Source organism: Amblyomma maculatum, chromosome 4 (assembly GCF_055883805.1).
Source record: "Amblyomma maculatum isolate TAMU_Amacu chromosome 4, ASM5588380v1, whole genome shotgun sequence".
In the NCBI taxonomy this organism is placed as follows: Eukaryota; Metazoa; Arthropoda; class Arachnida; order Ixodida; family Ixodidae; genus Amblyomma; species Amblyomma maculatum.
In genome coordinates, this window is record NC_139347.1 from 183,691,581 (window position 1) to 183,708,611 (window position 17,031).

Sequence of the window (17,031 nt, forward strand, 5' to 3'; positions counted from 1 at the left end):
AGGAAGACCAGTAATGGTGCGAAGAGTGGCCCTGTGTAGCTTTTCGATGTCTGTAAGGTCGCGATTAGAAAACTCATGCACAGGTGCTCCGTACAGAATCCTGCCGACAGCAACCGCTCTAGACAGTGTTTGGCACGATGTTTGCCAGACGCCACCGTACTTGTTTGAAATCCGGCGAATCATGCAACATCGGAGTCCAGTTATTTTGCAATGTACGAATCCATTTATGAAGACTGTTGCAACTAGAAATATGCGCCCACAAGATTTTTATCTGCCCGTTTGTTGTTGTGCCAGTAAGAGGCCTATAGGCCTTTCACTGGCACGGGGACTGCCACCATAGGCCGCTGCCCAGGAGGACACATTTAAACTGTGATTACTTATCTGAACTCATTACTTAGACCAGGAATTTGCAATTCGGTTGCTGTACATTCGTTTCTGGCAAGAAGAGCAGCTAGACTCTGTGCATGTTGGTTTCCTCTGCTCTGGTGAAATATGGTAGGCTGCTGAAATGTACGCTAATCCCGAATAGTGCAAGGCCCTCTTGTTTCTTGCAAAAGGATGACCAGGGGCTTCAATTGTCTGACTTTTCCCTTAGGGTAGGTCCAGTCTGCGTGAAACTTCTGCAGTTTCATTGTAGACATATTGATCTCACTGTTATTGCGCTTCTGCGGGCTAACGTCTTTTTGGCTCATCGTTTTGGCGTTGGATACTGTACCTTTGTGCAACTCTACAAAAATTGCTTCAATATGAGTCTGTATCGCGTTGGTGATCGTTTGAAACTCGTCCCGCAGGCTTTTTTCTAGACGCTGTGTCTCGTTGCTTCGCTCTTGCCTCATGATGCCCAGCATTTGCGCATATGCCGAGTCTTGTGCGGTAAGTGCCTTCGTCGTCTGACGAGTCTTTGGCGTTTGAGTCAGTGGTGTTTTGGTGTGTTGGGACTCTACGGAGTTTACAATTGTTTTACGACTGGATGACCATCCTGGCTGGCTCTTCGAGCGCATGCGTTGTATCCGCCCAGTGGGAGAGACTGAAGCGCGTTGCTGCGGCGTCTGAAATGCACGAATGTCTTGTTCCGGTGGAAGCCTTGCAAAAACTTTCTCCAGGATTTCTCTAAGTTGCTCATTTTCTTTTCGCAACTCTTCCAGTTATTGTTTGTAGACAGGGGGCAGCGCTGTTTCCATCGACAAGTTCTGTCGCGCCTTGTCTGCCCATGTAACTTCTCCCTTAACCCTTTCAGGCGCTTTGTACACAATTGTGTACATATCTGTTTTAGTGTTTTTTTCGCGTTTAGGACGCATAATTCTCTATTAAGTTGTTTTTAGCGCATTTGCAAATATTAAACTGGCAACCATGTGCATTTCGGGCGCCATCTGTCGCGTTTTGGTGAAGATGTTCATATCAAAACAAGAAATGGCGGACGCCGGAGCAGCGAAGAGCGGTGAGTCAAGTTCTTATTTTTTAGAGCCACTTTTGTACGTTGTAGCAAGGGAAAAAAAATTATACGAACTTGTGCGTTACATAAAGGGCCGAACAGTGATAATTTCATTAGTTTTGAGGAGATGGCCGAAGGCTATCGCTCGCACGCCCATGTGTACACGATTGTGTACAAAGCGCCGTGGTCGCTGCAGAAATGAAGAACGCTGAGAGTTGCTTTGATTTTCTTTCCAGGTTTTTTGGCCATACCTTGTTCTTCTTTTTACAATGCGAAGAAGCATGAGAAAACCCAAGAATCAGCTGAAAGGCTTTTGCAGCTCATAGCTAATGGAAACGCTTCCGACGTCGGGGAAAGTGACGAAGAAGACGCCACGTGTGAAGTGACCGACGCCTGTGTTGCAACTGCGTTCACCAACCTCGCCGAAGAAGATACTGCTGCTGCAGGTGAAACGCGAGCTGTAGAAGTGACTGATCATCGCATCATTTCAAAAACTGTGCGCTGGCAAAAAAAGAAGTTCGCACCGCCAATAAACATCGCATTTGGTGGAGAAGTTTTATTCGCCCCAGACGAAGCTGGCACTACGACACCTTTCAACTATTTTTCGAGGTACGTCCCGCAGTCTGTGTATAAATCCTTAACAGAGTTTACTAACTTATACAGCGTACAGCAGTCCCAGATCTCAGTGAACACAAATCCTGATTAGGTGCGCAAGCTTTTCGGTATGCACATTCTAATGGGCGTAATCCCTCTTCCAAGGGTACGAATGTACTGGCAGAGCACTGCGAAAGTTGCTCTTATATCGGAGACTATGACTGCAAAGAGATTTTTCAAGTTGCGCAACAACCTTCATGTGGCTGTTGATGAAAAGGAAAGCTGCGAAGACAGACTCTGGAAGGTCCGCCCGTTTCTAGAGAGTATCAGGGCACGTTGCCTAGAACTGCAGGTAGAAGAACAAACAGTTGATGAACAAATGATACCTTTTAAAGGACAGCTCTCAAACAGTATGTGCGAGGGAAGCCGTCACCCTGGGGAGTAAAGGTATTCGCTCTGTGTAGAAGGAGTGGCTTGCTTTACGATTTCGTGGTTTACCAAGGCCAAAACACAATACCAGAAGAACTGAAGCAAGAATATGGACTTTGCTCTGGTGTTGTACTGCACCTCGCAAAAAGAATTCCGGTGGGGTACAATCATCAGTTGTACTTTGACAACTACTTCACCTCCATTCCTCTTCTGCCTCAACTCCGGACTGACGGCATACTTGGAGCAGGAACTGTTCGGGCCAACAGACTGTCGAAGTGCCCACTGCCATCAGCCAAGCTGACGAAAAAGAAGCCAAGGGGCTACTCAGAGGAGTGTGTCACAGATGATGACATTGTTGCTGTTATTTGGAATGATAATAATACTGTAACACTTGCATCCAACTTTGTCGGAGTAGTACAGCAATCTGAAGTGAAGCGATGGGACAAACAAAAGAAAGAGCACGTCTTTGTATACCAGCCAGAAATCATAAGAAAATACAATGAATCCATGGGTGGTGTTGACAAGCTAGATTTTTTGCTTAGTTTGTACCGCACGAAAATTCGTTCGAAAAAGTGGACCCTGAGGGTGCTTTTTCACTTTGTGGACGTAGCTATCTGCAATTCTTGGCTGGAATACCTCCGCGACAATCTAACGCTGCCATGAGCTAAACTCCTAGATTTGATGAACTTTCGCTTACAAGTTGCCGAAGCACTAATTAAGTCGGTGCCGCCTGAGAAAAAACGTGGAAGGCCTTCTCTTGCAGATATGCAAGTACCACAGCCAAAGATGGGGCAAAAAAAAGCAAGAGTATCGCTTCCTTGCACAGATGCCCGCTACGACTCCTTTGACCACTGGCCCGAAGCCCGTGACCAGAAGGAGCCATCGAGGTGCAAGCTCGAGAAGTGCACAGGAAGGTCCCGGATATTCTGTATGAAATGCGCCGTGCCATTGTGCCTGACAAAAGAGCGAAATTGCTTCCTTGCCTTCCACAAGTGAATTTTGTGACCACCGAGGCGCTGTGTACACAATTGTGTACGATGTTGCAAATAATAAAGTTTCGTAATAACTTTCAAGAATTCAATGGTTTTGTCTTTTATAGGTCTCAAAAAGATTGTTTACGTGAAAAAAAAAATTCTATGCATAATTAAAACTGGCTCCTGAGAGGGTTAACTGCATCAGGGTTCTGCTTATTTTCTTCAGGCTCTTTTGGTGCACGACTAGAACAAGCAGAATTGCTTGTAATGTGTCCCGGTTTCTGGCAGGCGATGCAGAATAGTTCTTGATTGCATTCTGTGTCTTTAGAGTGCAGCCATCCACACTCCTTACAAACCTCTTCTGCTGGACAATACCTAGCAATATGTCCCAGTCCGTGGCAGTTGTAGCAGGCAATAATTTGCTGTCTGCGCTCGTAGACCCTTGTGATTTCGTAATCAAAAACGAGACTTTCGGGTAGCTGCTCTTTATTGAATTTTAATCGTTGTAGTTTCACATTTTAGGTGCTCCTTGATGTACTCAATGGTATGACCAGGACGCACCTTGATAACGCCCCGACTTTTTTCCTCGCCTCGTGTTGGTGTTCGTTCAATCGTGACCTCATACGTGCAGACGTGTCCGTTGACTTTTCCGGCCAGTAGCGTCAATGCGGTGAGCCTTTTTGCGTGTCCCTCATCTCTGACAGTGACCCTGACGCGATTTGCTACCACATTGTAGCGGAAAGCAGCCAAATCTGCCAATTCGCAACTTTTTGTGGTCATTTCTAACGCCTCTGTAATGGCTTGTTTAGGTATATCACGCACATGTAACTCGGTTGAGTGGCCTGATCGAGAGTGGAAAGAGAGGTCGACTTACCCGCTCAAGACGAATGTGTTCAGGCTTCACTTTCCTTTGAGGTTTCCGTTTCCTGATTAAATGCCAGTCCCCGTTATCGCCGACGTCCTCACTTTCATCTTCGGAGTCTCTTTCGTCGCTTGGGTGTTGCCCCTTGGTCTTAGTGACTCAGCGTCCGCGTTCGGCAGCTGTAACGTTCCGTCCTCTTCATCGCGCGTTTGGCGTCGGGACACCTTTTCTTGGAGGCCTGTCACAAACCCCCGCCTTTACGGTCAAAAGAGGTGCGGGATCCCCTTTACGATTACTCGTCGTTCCTCAATCACACACCGACACACGTGCTTCACGGGTTGACCGGCCTAACTTTTCAATGTGTTCACAACCCTCATAGAGGAACGACGAGTAATCGTAAAGGGGATCCCGCACCTCTTTTCACCGTAAAGGCGGGGGTTGTAACTTTTGCTCATACTTATAATATCTGAAATACCTGCTTTATTATCTTTATAGTCTTCATATTTTTTTATCACAGTGTTTTGTTCATTGTCGGGTTATTTTTTTTTCTCTTATCATTTATTTCTTTGTCTTTATCAATATCTTGTCGTGGCGTTGTATTCTCTTTCATTGTACTCTATTATTATCAGTGTAATTTTGGTCTGCTATTTATAAACCTTCAATTGTTTGTAAAAGAAAGTGACCTATTTGTACTTATTCCTCAATCACACACCGACACACGTGCTTCACGGGTTGACCGGCCTAACTTTTAAATGTGTTCACAACCCTCATAGGGGAACGACGGGTAATCGTAAAGGGGATCCCCCACCTCTTTTGACCGTAAAGGCGGGGGTTTGTGACAAGGCTGTTTTCAGTTATTTTGGTGCCTATACTTTTTGATGAACCCACAGCTCCCGCACTTGGGCCACTCGAGTGTGAGCGAACCGACGCCGACTTCGGCATGGTGCGTCCTGACAGCCCGCCCAGGGCAGCAACTGAGCTGCGTCTGGGTGTTGTTAGGGTTAGCAGTCTGTCGCAAAAAACGTTCTCGCCGCAGGAAAAACGATGACTTCAGATGTACGAAAATCACTCCGCACTCACTGGAAGTACTCAGTGGGACATTGTCCTTTGTGTCGTACACAAAAAACAGTATGATTAAAAAGTATAAAAAGCTGCCAGCGTATGGAAGACGTTGAAGTAACAAGCGTTAGTTGGTTGGTAGTGAACATACCGATGAATCGAACGCATCTGAGAGGAGCTTCAGGGGGAGACGGCTCTCTACATACGTAGAGTCACTAGATAATTTTATCCAGTACGTGGCTCTATAAATATGCCTGCAAGCACGCTGCTTAGCGGATGGATGGATGGATGGATGGAATATAGGAGCGTCCCTTTAGAAACGGCGTGGTAGAAGTTGCTATCATGATCATTTTCCCCCTATATCTTAATTATTGTTTTAGATTGTTTAACTATACCACCATTCTATTTACTGAATTTTTGTTTCTACATTACTAACATTATGTCACTTTTCTGCGTTTAGCCACCAATCTCCTAATCGTTTTTTGCTAGTTTCCACCGCAGGTTTTTTCACCCGGCCACTGGTATCTCTAAACCTCCAGTTGCAGGAAGAGTGACTGCGCCTGCATCGACGTCCGGATGGATACCATTACATTCGAGTATATTATGGTCAGTTATTTCTGTGTAGTTACCACATACTGCGCATGCGTTGTCTTCATTGTTAAATTTATTTTTGTAACGTCGTGTTCTCAGACACCCTGATCTAGCTTCAAAAAGTAGGGCACTGCCTCTTGAGTTATCAAAGAAAGCTTCCTTCCTGATCTATCTTTTCCACTTTCGGTATTGTTCCACACTCTGTTTCTTTCCCATCGAATTTATCTGATTTTTATATTCTGTGGTTTTCACCTATTGTTTAACGTTCTTTATTTCTTCATCCTCGTGACCAGCATACTTACTCGTTAGTTTCCTTGTACTTTTCTTTCATTGTAAGTCAACGCTTTTTAGGTATAGGTATTTAAATACTTACCTGCCCATTTGTTGCTGTCCATGAAAAGGCGGCTGTGTTTCAGCGCGAGGTCACCAGACGCCATCAGTGAGGTCGCACCGCATTTCCCGACCAATTGCACAGAAAGTACACCGGCGGATGCAGTGGAGGAAAGTGCCGTGATACCAGGGAATAGTAAAGTTCGGAGAACTGCCGGAATGAGTGCCACGCGTGGAATGAAAACGGCGAGAACATGGGGAGGAGCCGCGCTGGCCTTGTGACGACATCCGAAGGGCGCCAACTGAAACGGCGAGCTGCGCAATCCTTGCTTGTAATCGGGAAATGGCGGATGACTCAGCTGTGGTAGTGAGGGCCGCGGCTGAAGAAGTCGCGTCATGGAGTCAACTGTTAACAGTGCGAGGGGATCGGGATACGTGCCCTGCAGCTCCCAGATGAGACGGATGGACTGCGGCAAGCACTGTCGGAAGACCGCCTTCAACACCGCACCGTTCGAGTCCACAGTGCTTTCTCCCAGGAGCTGTCGCATGCTAGTGAGCAGCTTGGATGGGCAGCGGTCTTCAAGCTCTTCGCCGGTGGGTGGGAGCCGAAGGCGCGTGCTCTCGGATACTGTGGAGCGGTCCAGAACGCTCTGATTTAGGCGCTGCTATAGAGAATCACACACTGGTCAAGAGGACCTCATCAGCTACCTCGGAAGAAAGATTTGAAAGGATGTGCTGGTACCGAGATGTCTATGAGGTGACGGTGATGACGAAAGATGGTTTCTGTCTGGGCTAACCACACCTGAGGGCTTTTGCGTCATAATGATGGCAGGCGAAGTTAAATTACCGCAAATGTCGCGTGGGAGCGAGTTAGCGTCAGGCGGAATTAATGTCGGCTCAAAGGGAAAGGTTACCGGGGTTGGTCATTTCTAAGTCCGGAGTCCCCACTCTCGGTCTTCACGGGGTTACAGCGGAGCACCAGAAGGAGGTACGCAACATATCGGGCTTCGGGGACCAAACTGAGCTTGCCCTACTTACGCCCCGGGCACATACTGCTTGACTTTATTTTCTTTTCTCTCCATTCCGCGTCACGTGGACCCTATAATTTCAACGATATAATAGGCCAAGTTCGGCCAAAGCACGCATAAAATGTTGCAGAGTTGACCTCACAGTATGGTTGTCAGCACCAATGAACAGTGCCAACGTGGGCTACACCAACTTTGCTGAATATTTATGTGACAGCGTTAGCTATCCCCTAATCCCGAAATTGCGGCGTAGACGTTTGGTGTGATAAAATCGCAGGCATGGTACTGGCGGCCAGTTGCCGACAGGTAGTACAGCCGTGCCTGACTGTTGTCCGACATGACGAGACTGCATGACACGGCAGAGATGGCAGACAATGCCAACTTGGTCTTAGCATTTGGTATGTGAAGGTAATATCAGAATCCCTGCTATCAGGACCTTGCAATTTCGAGGCGGACGCTCTTCCCAGACTATGCAGACACTTAAGTACAACTTTCGCAAGGCGGAGATTTATTTCTGCGTCGGGCTGTCTTTCGCCTCATATGTTCTCCAATGGCTGTATGCCAATGTGTATTCGTAAAAGAGCACAGATAGAAAATGTTGAGAATAAGCGAATCACGATATTTTGTTGGGCGAGTTGGTAAACGTCCATTGCTAATAAACACAGCGTAAACAGGAAGATAGGACAAGATAAAAGGAAGCTACAGGACAAGCCAGTAGCTAAGTGATCTGACGTGAAAGATGATGGGAAAGGGAAGGCGGCAAACACGTCCCATTAACACTGTCGCATCATACTCTTAAAGGCTGCGTTCAAGCCTTGCCCCAGTAATTGTCATAGGACATGGTTTCGGCGACGATACGAGCTCCCATTTTCGTCAGAATCTAAAGTTAGTAAAGGGTTCAATTATTATAGCCAGGGCACGAAATATCGGACTCTGCAGTACATGTTTATCATCTAACAGTGACTGTGTCGAGGTCGCAATACCATGCTTAATAAGAACTTAAGGACCACTTGTCGCGAATTATGAAAGCAAGGTATTTTTCATTCGAGGCTCAAAAGAACAGCATAACAGTATTTCAAACGCAAGGAGACTTTATTCATTGCTCATCTTGCAAACGCCTCTTTTTTATTTATTGATGCAGCATCTTTCGCACTTCGCCTTTGTTTCGAAATGTTTTCCGGTACATAAATATGCATTATGACCAGTGCAGCTCGTTCCGTCTTCGTTTCGGAAGTACCTGGTCAATCTGTAAACCGTGTTGCTAAAGTCTTCACTCCGATTACAGGTATAATCGCATTGTTCGCAGCACTCGCATCCGTAAGCTTGATGAAAAAATGCTGTAAAAGACATTTGATAAGTTCAATGTTAAATTTCAAATGTATATTTATATCAGGGGTAGCTGCTGTCCTGTGCAACAGATTGCTTCGACAAAGCATTAACATTTATTTAACTTTGCTTCCTAAAAATGTCATCAATACTCCTCCAAATTAAAAAAAAACATATTCAAGCCACATGTATAAAGAAAGTTTGGGGTGTGATGTATGGAATGAGAAATCATTTTTAAGATTGCCTCAGCACGCGTGCGGGAGTGAAGAAACGAAGACGCCCAAACAAGTATATGTATATGTACAGCAGTGTATTTCCAGCTGCTCTAAAACTGCAATTTGGTTTTAGGAATGCAATAAACTCCCATTAACGAAGGGTGTCACTCATAAAGACATAGTTTGCTGTCGAATAATAGTGACTGCGCTTACAGTTGGCATTCAAGACCGTGATTAGGTGAGGGGGTGATTTGATTTAATCCAAGTTACCTGTCATGAAAAGGAAATAACAATAAGAATAAGATTGGGATAGAGCGCATTTGGCAAGCACTCACAGATAATGACTAGCAGCTTACCGGTATCGTTAGCGAGGAACGTATACAACAGTTGCATCTTGCCCGTACTCACCTATGGGGCTGAAACGTGGAGGATAAATAAGAGAGTTCTACCTAATTTGTGGACAACCCAGAGGGCTATGGAACGAAAAATGGTAGGGGTAACATTAAGAGATAGAAAGAGTGCAGAGTGGGTCAGAGAAATGACTCAAGTTACCGACATTCCAGTGGAAATTAAGAAGAAATGGACATGGGCAGGACATGTAGTGCGAAGAGAAGATAACCGATGGTCGCTCCGGGTAGCAAACTGGATTCCAAGGGAAGGAGAGCGTAGCAGGGGGCGGCAGATAGTTAGGTGGGCGGATGAGATTAAGAAGCTCGCAGGGATCAAATGGATGCAGCTAGCACACAACCGGGTTAAGTGGAGAAATATGGGAGAGGCCTTTGCCCTGCAGTGGGTATAGTCAGGCTGATGATGATTTATTTATTTATTTATTTATTTATTTGATACTGCCAACTGCCTCTTGGCAGTCCAAGCAGGAGTGAGTAAGTACAGTCGGCACTACAAATCAAGGTAAACAAGAATGTGAGTGACAAGAAAACATAAGGAAATGACTTGCAATACAGATTATTGCGCGGGCAAAAGCAGCTTATACAAAATTACAAAAAAGAACATTAAAAAGAACAAAAAAAAAACACACACACACATCTGCAAACTGCAAAAACAGGAGACTGGACACTCTAAAATTAACATACTTCATTGCAAAGAGTGCACAGCAGACGCAAAGGATTCGACCGAGGTCATATTGGCGACTTCTTGCGGTAGGGCATTCCACTCTGCTATAGTTCGAGGGAAGAACGAGAAGCGATAAGCGCTAGTCTTAGCCTGTGGCATCACAATTGTTTTGCTATGCTTGCCTCTTGTTTCTCTTCTCTTATTAAAATTGATGTAGATGTCGGAATCCATTTTTGTTTGTTTATTAACTATATTAAACAACGTTTGTAGGCGATGTAGTCTACGCCGAAATTCTAATGTTGGGAGGCCGGACCGTGTTCTGAGTTCAGTGACCGAGGCTCTTCTACTGTAAGTATTATAAATAAATCTAAGGGCTTTCCTTTGCACGTTTTCAATGTTATTGATGGCAGTTTTTGTGTGGGGATCCCACACAACATCGGCGTAATCGAGCAATGGTCTAATGAGTGTCGTATAGGCAGCGAGTTTAGTCCTACTAGTGCAATGCTTCAGCCGGTGTTTAAGTAGCCATAGTCTCCTTAGCGACGCCGAAACGACATATTCAACATGAGCATTCCAGGTTAGCTTCGAGTCAATTACTACACCCAGGTATTTAAATTTGTCAACCGGCTTAATTGCTACGTTGTTGATTTTATATGTACAAATTAATGGTGTTTTCTTCCTTGTAATGACCATGTGTGTGCATTTTGACGCGTTTAAGTTCATGCGCCAGGACTGACACCAATTATTGATTGCAGTTAGGTAATCATGTATGGCAGTCTGATCGTGCAGTGATTGAATGTTATGATACACAATGCAATCATCTGCGAAGAACCGGCATCGTACCGGGGAATCAAAGGTCAAATCATTTAGATAAATTAAAAAGAGAAGGGGTCCAAGTACTGAACCTTGCGGTACACCGGAAAGTACGGGAGCAGGTAGAGAAATTGAGTTTCCTATACGGACGTACTGTGTTCGGTTAGATAAATAGGAGTCAAGCCAGCGGAGAATTTGTTCATTCTTTAGCACGCATTGTAGCTTCAGTTTTAGTCTATTGTGACAAACACGATCGAACGCTTTCTGAAAATCGAGAAAAAGCACGTCTATTTGCCCGCCCCGGTCCAGCGCTGCCATGACCTCATTGGTAATGTGTAGAAGCTGTGTAACTGTGGATAGGCCACGCCGAAATCCATGTTGTTTTTCGGAAAAGAAACTATTATTTTCTAGAAAGCTAATCACGTGCTTAAAAATAAAGTGCTCCATCACCTTACTAGCGGTGCACAGAAGAGAAACGGGTCTGTAATTAGTAATACTGAGTTTATCTCCGGACTTATAAATGGGTATTACCTTTGCTGCTGTCCAATCATTAGGAAGGACACCTTGCCTTAGACTTTCATTAAATATTATAAACAGATATTTTGCGCACCACTCCGCGTACCTAAAAAGAAAATTATTTGGGATGTCATCGGGACCAGCAGATTTCTTTATATCTATGCTTAGTAGGGACGAAAGAATACCTTCTTCAGAAACAAAAAGGTCCGGAAGTTCACAGCCAGAACCTGAAAATTCTGGATTATTGTCATCACTACCGCGTAGAAATACCGAGGCAAAGTACTCGTTGAACGCTTCGGCAATATTCTGGTTATCACTTGACTCGGTATCATTCACTCTAACTTTGGTGACCGGATCCTTTTTTTCCGTTATGTGCATCCAAAACTTCCTTGGAGCGTTAGTAAAAAAATGGTGCAGCTTAACATTGAAGAAATGATACTTTGAGTCTTTTATTTTGTTCCTAAGTTCTGTGCGCATTGACTGTAGCAGAGAACGGTCGACAGATGAATTGGAACGTGACAGGCGTTTTAAGCGGCGCTTTAGCTGCAATATGTCTCGAGTGATCCAAGGGTTGTTGCGAACCATTCTCTTGCGCTTTGTTGGAATGTACCTGTGCATACATTCTTGGACTGTGTGTTTAAAATGCAACCATAAATCATTAACACTGAATTCCCCCTGGATAAATTTTTGAGAAAAAGTGTCGAAATCTTGTTCTAAGTAGTCTAGTACACTTTCATCTGCCGCATTCTTAAAATCCATGAATTCTTTGTCTGGACAACGTAGCGTTTTTTGCGGTAGATTGCTTCTAAAGAGGACCGCACCATGATCTGATATGCCTGGTAAAACTTCTACAGTAAATCCTGTTTCACTGACAGCTTCAGAGATAAGAACAATGTCGAGGATAGTTCGCGAGTTTGAAGTGACACGTGTAGGTGTTCCTACTACCTGTCTAAGATTAAAAGAAAATGCCAAATCGATCAACAAATCTGCGTGCTGACAAGAAGGTCGAGCACAGAGATCGTCCCAGTTGATCATGGGCAGATTAAAGTCACCGCACAAGATAATATGAGTGTAGCGTTTACTATGGGCGTAAAGAAAATCGTGCAGCGATTCCAAAATTGAGGTGTCTGCATTCGGAGGCCTGTATACTACACCAATAAGAACGTTGCACCTGAACGACGGCACAAGGATCCAAGCCATCTCAACGCAAGTATTGTGAGCAATGGATGTGAATGGAATGCCCTTTTTTATTATGGCCGCGACACCGCCCCCTCTCGAGCCACGGTCCTGGCGAAGTATGTTGTACGAGCTGGGTATTATGTCGGAATCAGGAATAGCATCATGAAGCCATGTTTCCGTTAGTAGCGTGACGTCCGGGTTGTAACTAAGAAGTAGGCTTTCAAGGTCGTCAGACTTATTCACGACGCTCCGGGCGTTAACAGTTAATACAGATAGCGGACTGAACGCATGGGATGATTCCAACGATTGAGATTTAATTTTACTTTTGAGCTGTTTTTGACTGGAAGTAGACCGGGTTTGTCAATTCGTTGCATATGGAACTCCCTTATTCAGTGCTTCGTCCCATCTAAAAGTCTTGCCATTGATTCTAACTTTGTCAAAGGTTAGAAACACCTTGTGTCCTCTGTCTCGGTTTTCTTTCGTCCAAGTCCAAAGGTTTTTCCTTATTGCTTGGACCCTAGGAGAGAAGTCCTCAGAAATGCTATAGTCAGTGTTTTTGAAGGCGCTGCATGCTTTCAGTATTTTTAATTTGTCTCGGTAGTCCGAAAGCTTGAGTATTACTGGGCGACATTTGCCGTCCCTAGGCTTCCCTATTCTGTGGACGCGCTCCATTGACACGTTTGAAACTTTTAGTATGTCCTGAAAGATCTTTTTCGAAACCTCTTGTTCCAAAGATTGGGACGGTTCTTCCGTTGGTTCCGGTAAGCCATAAAGTATTAAATTGTTCCTCCGGCTTCGATTTTCGAGGTCATCTACTTTTAACAGTAGGCTGTCAACAGTTTTCTGAAGATCGTCCACCTTGGCTGTGTAGGTCTTAACAGTGGTCGAAATATCCTCCACTTTTCGGTCAATGGAAGCTAACTTAACAATGCTTTCATCTAAGCGTCGGTTTGTTGTGGCCACGCTTTCTTTAAGCTCTCGCAAGTCATCCATTATTGTTTGCAGCATTATTTCAGTAGGGGGGCCTGGATTTAATTCAACGTCCCCGCAGGAAGCCAGTAAGTTAACAAAACAATGGTATACATTTTTTAGCACATCAATAAACGACCGTGGGCACGGCAAGAGCAAAAGGCACACATCGTCACTACGATAGCCAGAAGCCTGGCGGTAGTCTCTCACCTGTATCAAGAACAAGAAGGGATTCTTTAGATGCATGGTTCCAAAGCTCTCGCCGCGCCCACTGATCGCCTGCCACGCTTGAGTCCCTTTTATACGCTCTGACAGTGGTGACGTAGCGGATGGTGGCGCTCGATGTCGGTCCAAGTGCGTCGTCCAGCTGTGCAGACCCGGTGTGTCGTCTGCAGGAAAGCCTGTCGATGCATTGCGCTGGTGTCCGTGCAATTCCGTCAGCTTCACCGTAGTTGGGTCGCACTCAGTAGCTGAAGCCGCATCGCTGTGGCTGATACAAATCACGGCCTGTATCAAGAACAAGAAGGGATTCTTTAGATGCATGGTTCCAAAGCTCTCGCCGCGCCCACTGATCGCCTGCCACGCTTGAGTCCCTTTTATACGCTCTGACAGTGGTGACGTAGCGGATGGTGGCGCTCGATGTCGGTCCAAGTGCGTCGTCCAGCTGTGCAGACCCGGTGTGTCGTCTGCAGGAAAGCCTGTCGATGCATTGCGCTGGTGTCCGTGCAATTCCGTCAGCTTCACCGTAGTTGGGTCGCACTCAGTAGCTGAAGCCGCATCGCTGTGGCTGATACAAATCACGGCCTGTATCAAGAACAAGAAGGGATTCTTTAGATGCATGGTTCCAAAGCTCTCGCCGCGCCCACTGATGATGATGATGACCTGTCATGTGCTCATTATATTAGGTGATGAGCTGCTGACGAATTACAAGTGATGCTGGATGGTATACAGCGAAACAACGCAAAGGCGTTTCTTACTAATCTGGTGCAAGAAAGAAACGCATCAACGAATAAGCGGTGAGGGGGAGGGCAGAAGAGTTCAGGACCTCGCTACAGAATAGATATTCAGCTATAAACGAGGATTACGACATTACCCTAAAAGCAATGAACAATAATTTCAGAGATATCATTACTGAGTGCGCGGTAGAAGTAGGCGGTAGGATAGTTAGAGAGGATAGCGGTAAGCTGTCTAAGACGTAAGATTTGATTAAGAAACGCCAGAGTATTCATACTTTGGCGCTTCTAATTCAACAGACAGCTTCCAATCCAACAGACCAGATCGAAATGGCCGAGATTCAGTGCTGACCATAAGAACTGGGACACCATTTTGCTTTTCGTTACCTATGCTTATAATTCCGTCGTTCAACGCACCACTGGCTACAGCCCATTCTTCTTAGTATATGGCCGTCAACCAACAACTCTATTCGACACCACCTTCTTATCTGCTCTTGCCTCCCATCTGCATCACTGGGCGACCAGTTTACTACTGCACACCAATTCTCACACCTGGATTGTGCGAGAAGTTCCTCCATCGCTACATCGGTCCTTACACCGTGCTCCAGCAGACGTCTCCCGTGAACTACCGCATTGTTCCATCGCATTGTCCCATCGCATAGTGTCGCCGATCGGCGCCGGCGCTCAGAAGTTGTTCATGTTTCGCGCTTGAAGCTGTACACCCGCCTAGCTACTTCCATCTAAACAGCGACCAGGATGGCCGCTGCCTTGCCGGAGGGAATTTCTGTGAGCGCGATGCAAGAACTTTCACCTCTTTTACCTGTACATACGCAGCATCGCCATCATTCACCGGTGTACGCAAGCTCACGCGCAGCATTATGGCTGGAATAAACAAGTTTGTTCGAGCGGTGTCTCAATATATATATATATATATATATATATATATATATATATATATATATATATATATATATATATATATATATATATATATATATATATATATACTTCCCACAATGTGTGTATACATATATATATATATATATATATATATATATATATATACACACATTGTGGGAAGTCAACATTTCCCTCGATTTGCAAGACGCGGCGAACACCCTCTCTTTCTCTCGGGGAGCCCACATCTTTCCCCTCCTGGCCTCCTTTCTCTGGCGATGTGGCGGAGAGCGCGGGGGGTGAGAGAACGGCCCCTCCTTCCCCCTCCCCTCTCATCACAGCGAACAGCATCGAGAGACGGCGCCGCGTCGCCGGAGCGCGCGGATGCTGCTAGTGCAGCGAGGAAGAACATTGGTTGGTTGGTTGGTTTGTGGGGTTTAACGTCCCAAAGCAACTCAGGCTATGAGAGACGCCGTAGTGGAGGACTCCGGTAATTTCGACCACCCGGGGTTCTTTAACGTGCACTGACATCGCACAGCACACGGGCACCTTGCTTTTCGCCTCCATCGAAAAGCTGCCGCCGAGGCCGGGATTCGATCCCGCGTCCTTGGGAACAGTAGTCGAGCGCCGTAACCAATGCGCCACCCCGGCGGGAAGAACATTGAGCGTTCCCAATAAACACTTGACCCACTGGTTATGTTTGCCTCTGTGTGATGTCCCTCATGGCCACGGGTGTGGTCAGAGCTAGGGGTGTGGCCTCGGTTCTCAGAGCGGAGCCGGAGCCCCGTGAGAACAGTACAAAATGGCGCCCAACGTTGGGCGCCAAAAATGTGGGATTTTATACGGGGCTGCGGCTCCGCTCTCAGAGCAAACAACGCTCCGCCAGCTCAGGTCTCAGTGGTCGCCCCAAGAACAACACGAACACCGAGGACCAATGGGTTAACCGGTTTAATGGCTTCCTCGGCCGCGCGCGTGTGATCAGGCAACACTGTTCACCTGATGCGAGCCCGTCTCTCTTCCTTGACGCGTCCGTTCAGCTGGCCCGTCCGGTCCTCACTGTCGAGTACTGTCGAGCTCGTTGCACACCACCACACACGCACTCACTTTCCCCGAAACCACACCCAGCCAACAAACATGCAGAGAGAGAGAGAGAGAAGTGGTTCTTATGTGGAAGATGGAAAGGGGGATCGGTGCGTTCAATTGTCTCCTCAGGTATGAGGGGTCACCGCCGTTGCGCCGATTTAAGGGGGAGGAGGGTAAAGGGGAGGGAGGATGACTGGAATGGTGGAAGGAAGGAAGGCAAAGGGCAAGAGGATAGTGAGCCATGAGTTTCGGTATAAGCGCGAGGCACATACAGCTCACGCCTCCCTCGCTCACGCCTCCCTCGCCACAGTAGTCGGGGGAGAGATGGGGAAGGAGGCTGCAACGTGATGTGGAGAGGGGATGCCGCGGCTCACCCTCACCGCCGCGCCGTATCCAGGAGCGGAAGGAGCCGTGATATGTGCCTTCCCACAATACATATATATATATATATATATATATATAGCATAAGTAAATAGACGTACTTGGTTGCTAGAGGTTACATAAAAGTGAAAAATTGCTTCATACTGTTTCCAAGTTTATTTGTAGTCGACGTTTCGGCAGGAGCCCTGCCTTTCTCAAGTCTTGAGAAAGGCAGGGCTCCTGCCGAAACGTCGACTACAAATAAACTGGGAAACAGTATGAAGCAATTTTTCACTTTTTTATATATATATATATATATATATATATATATATATATATATATATATATATAT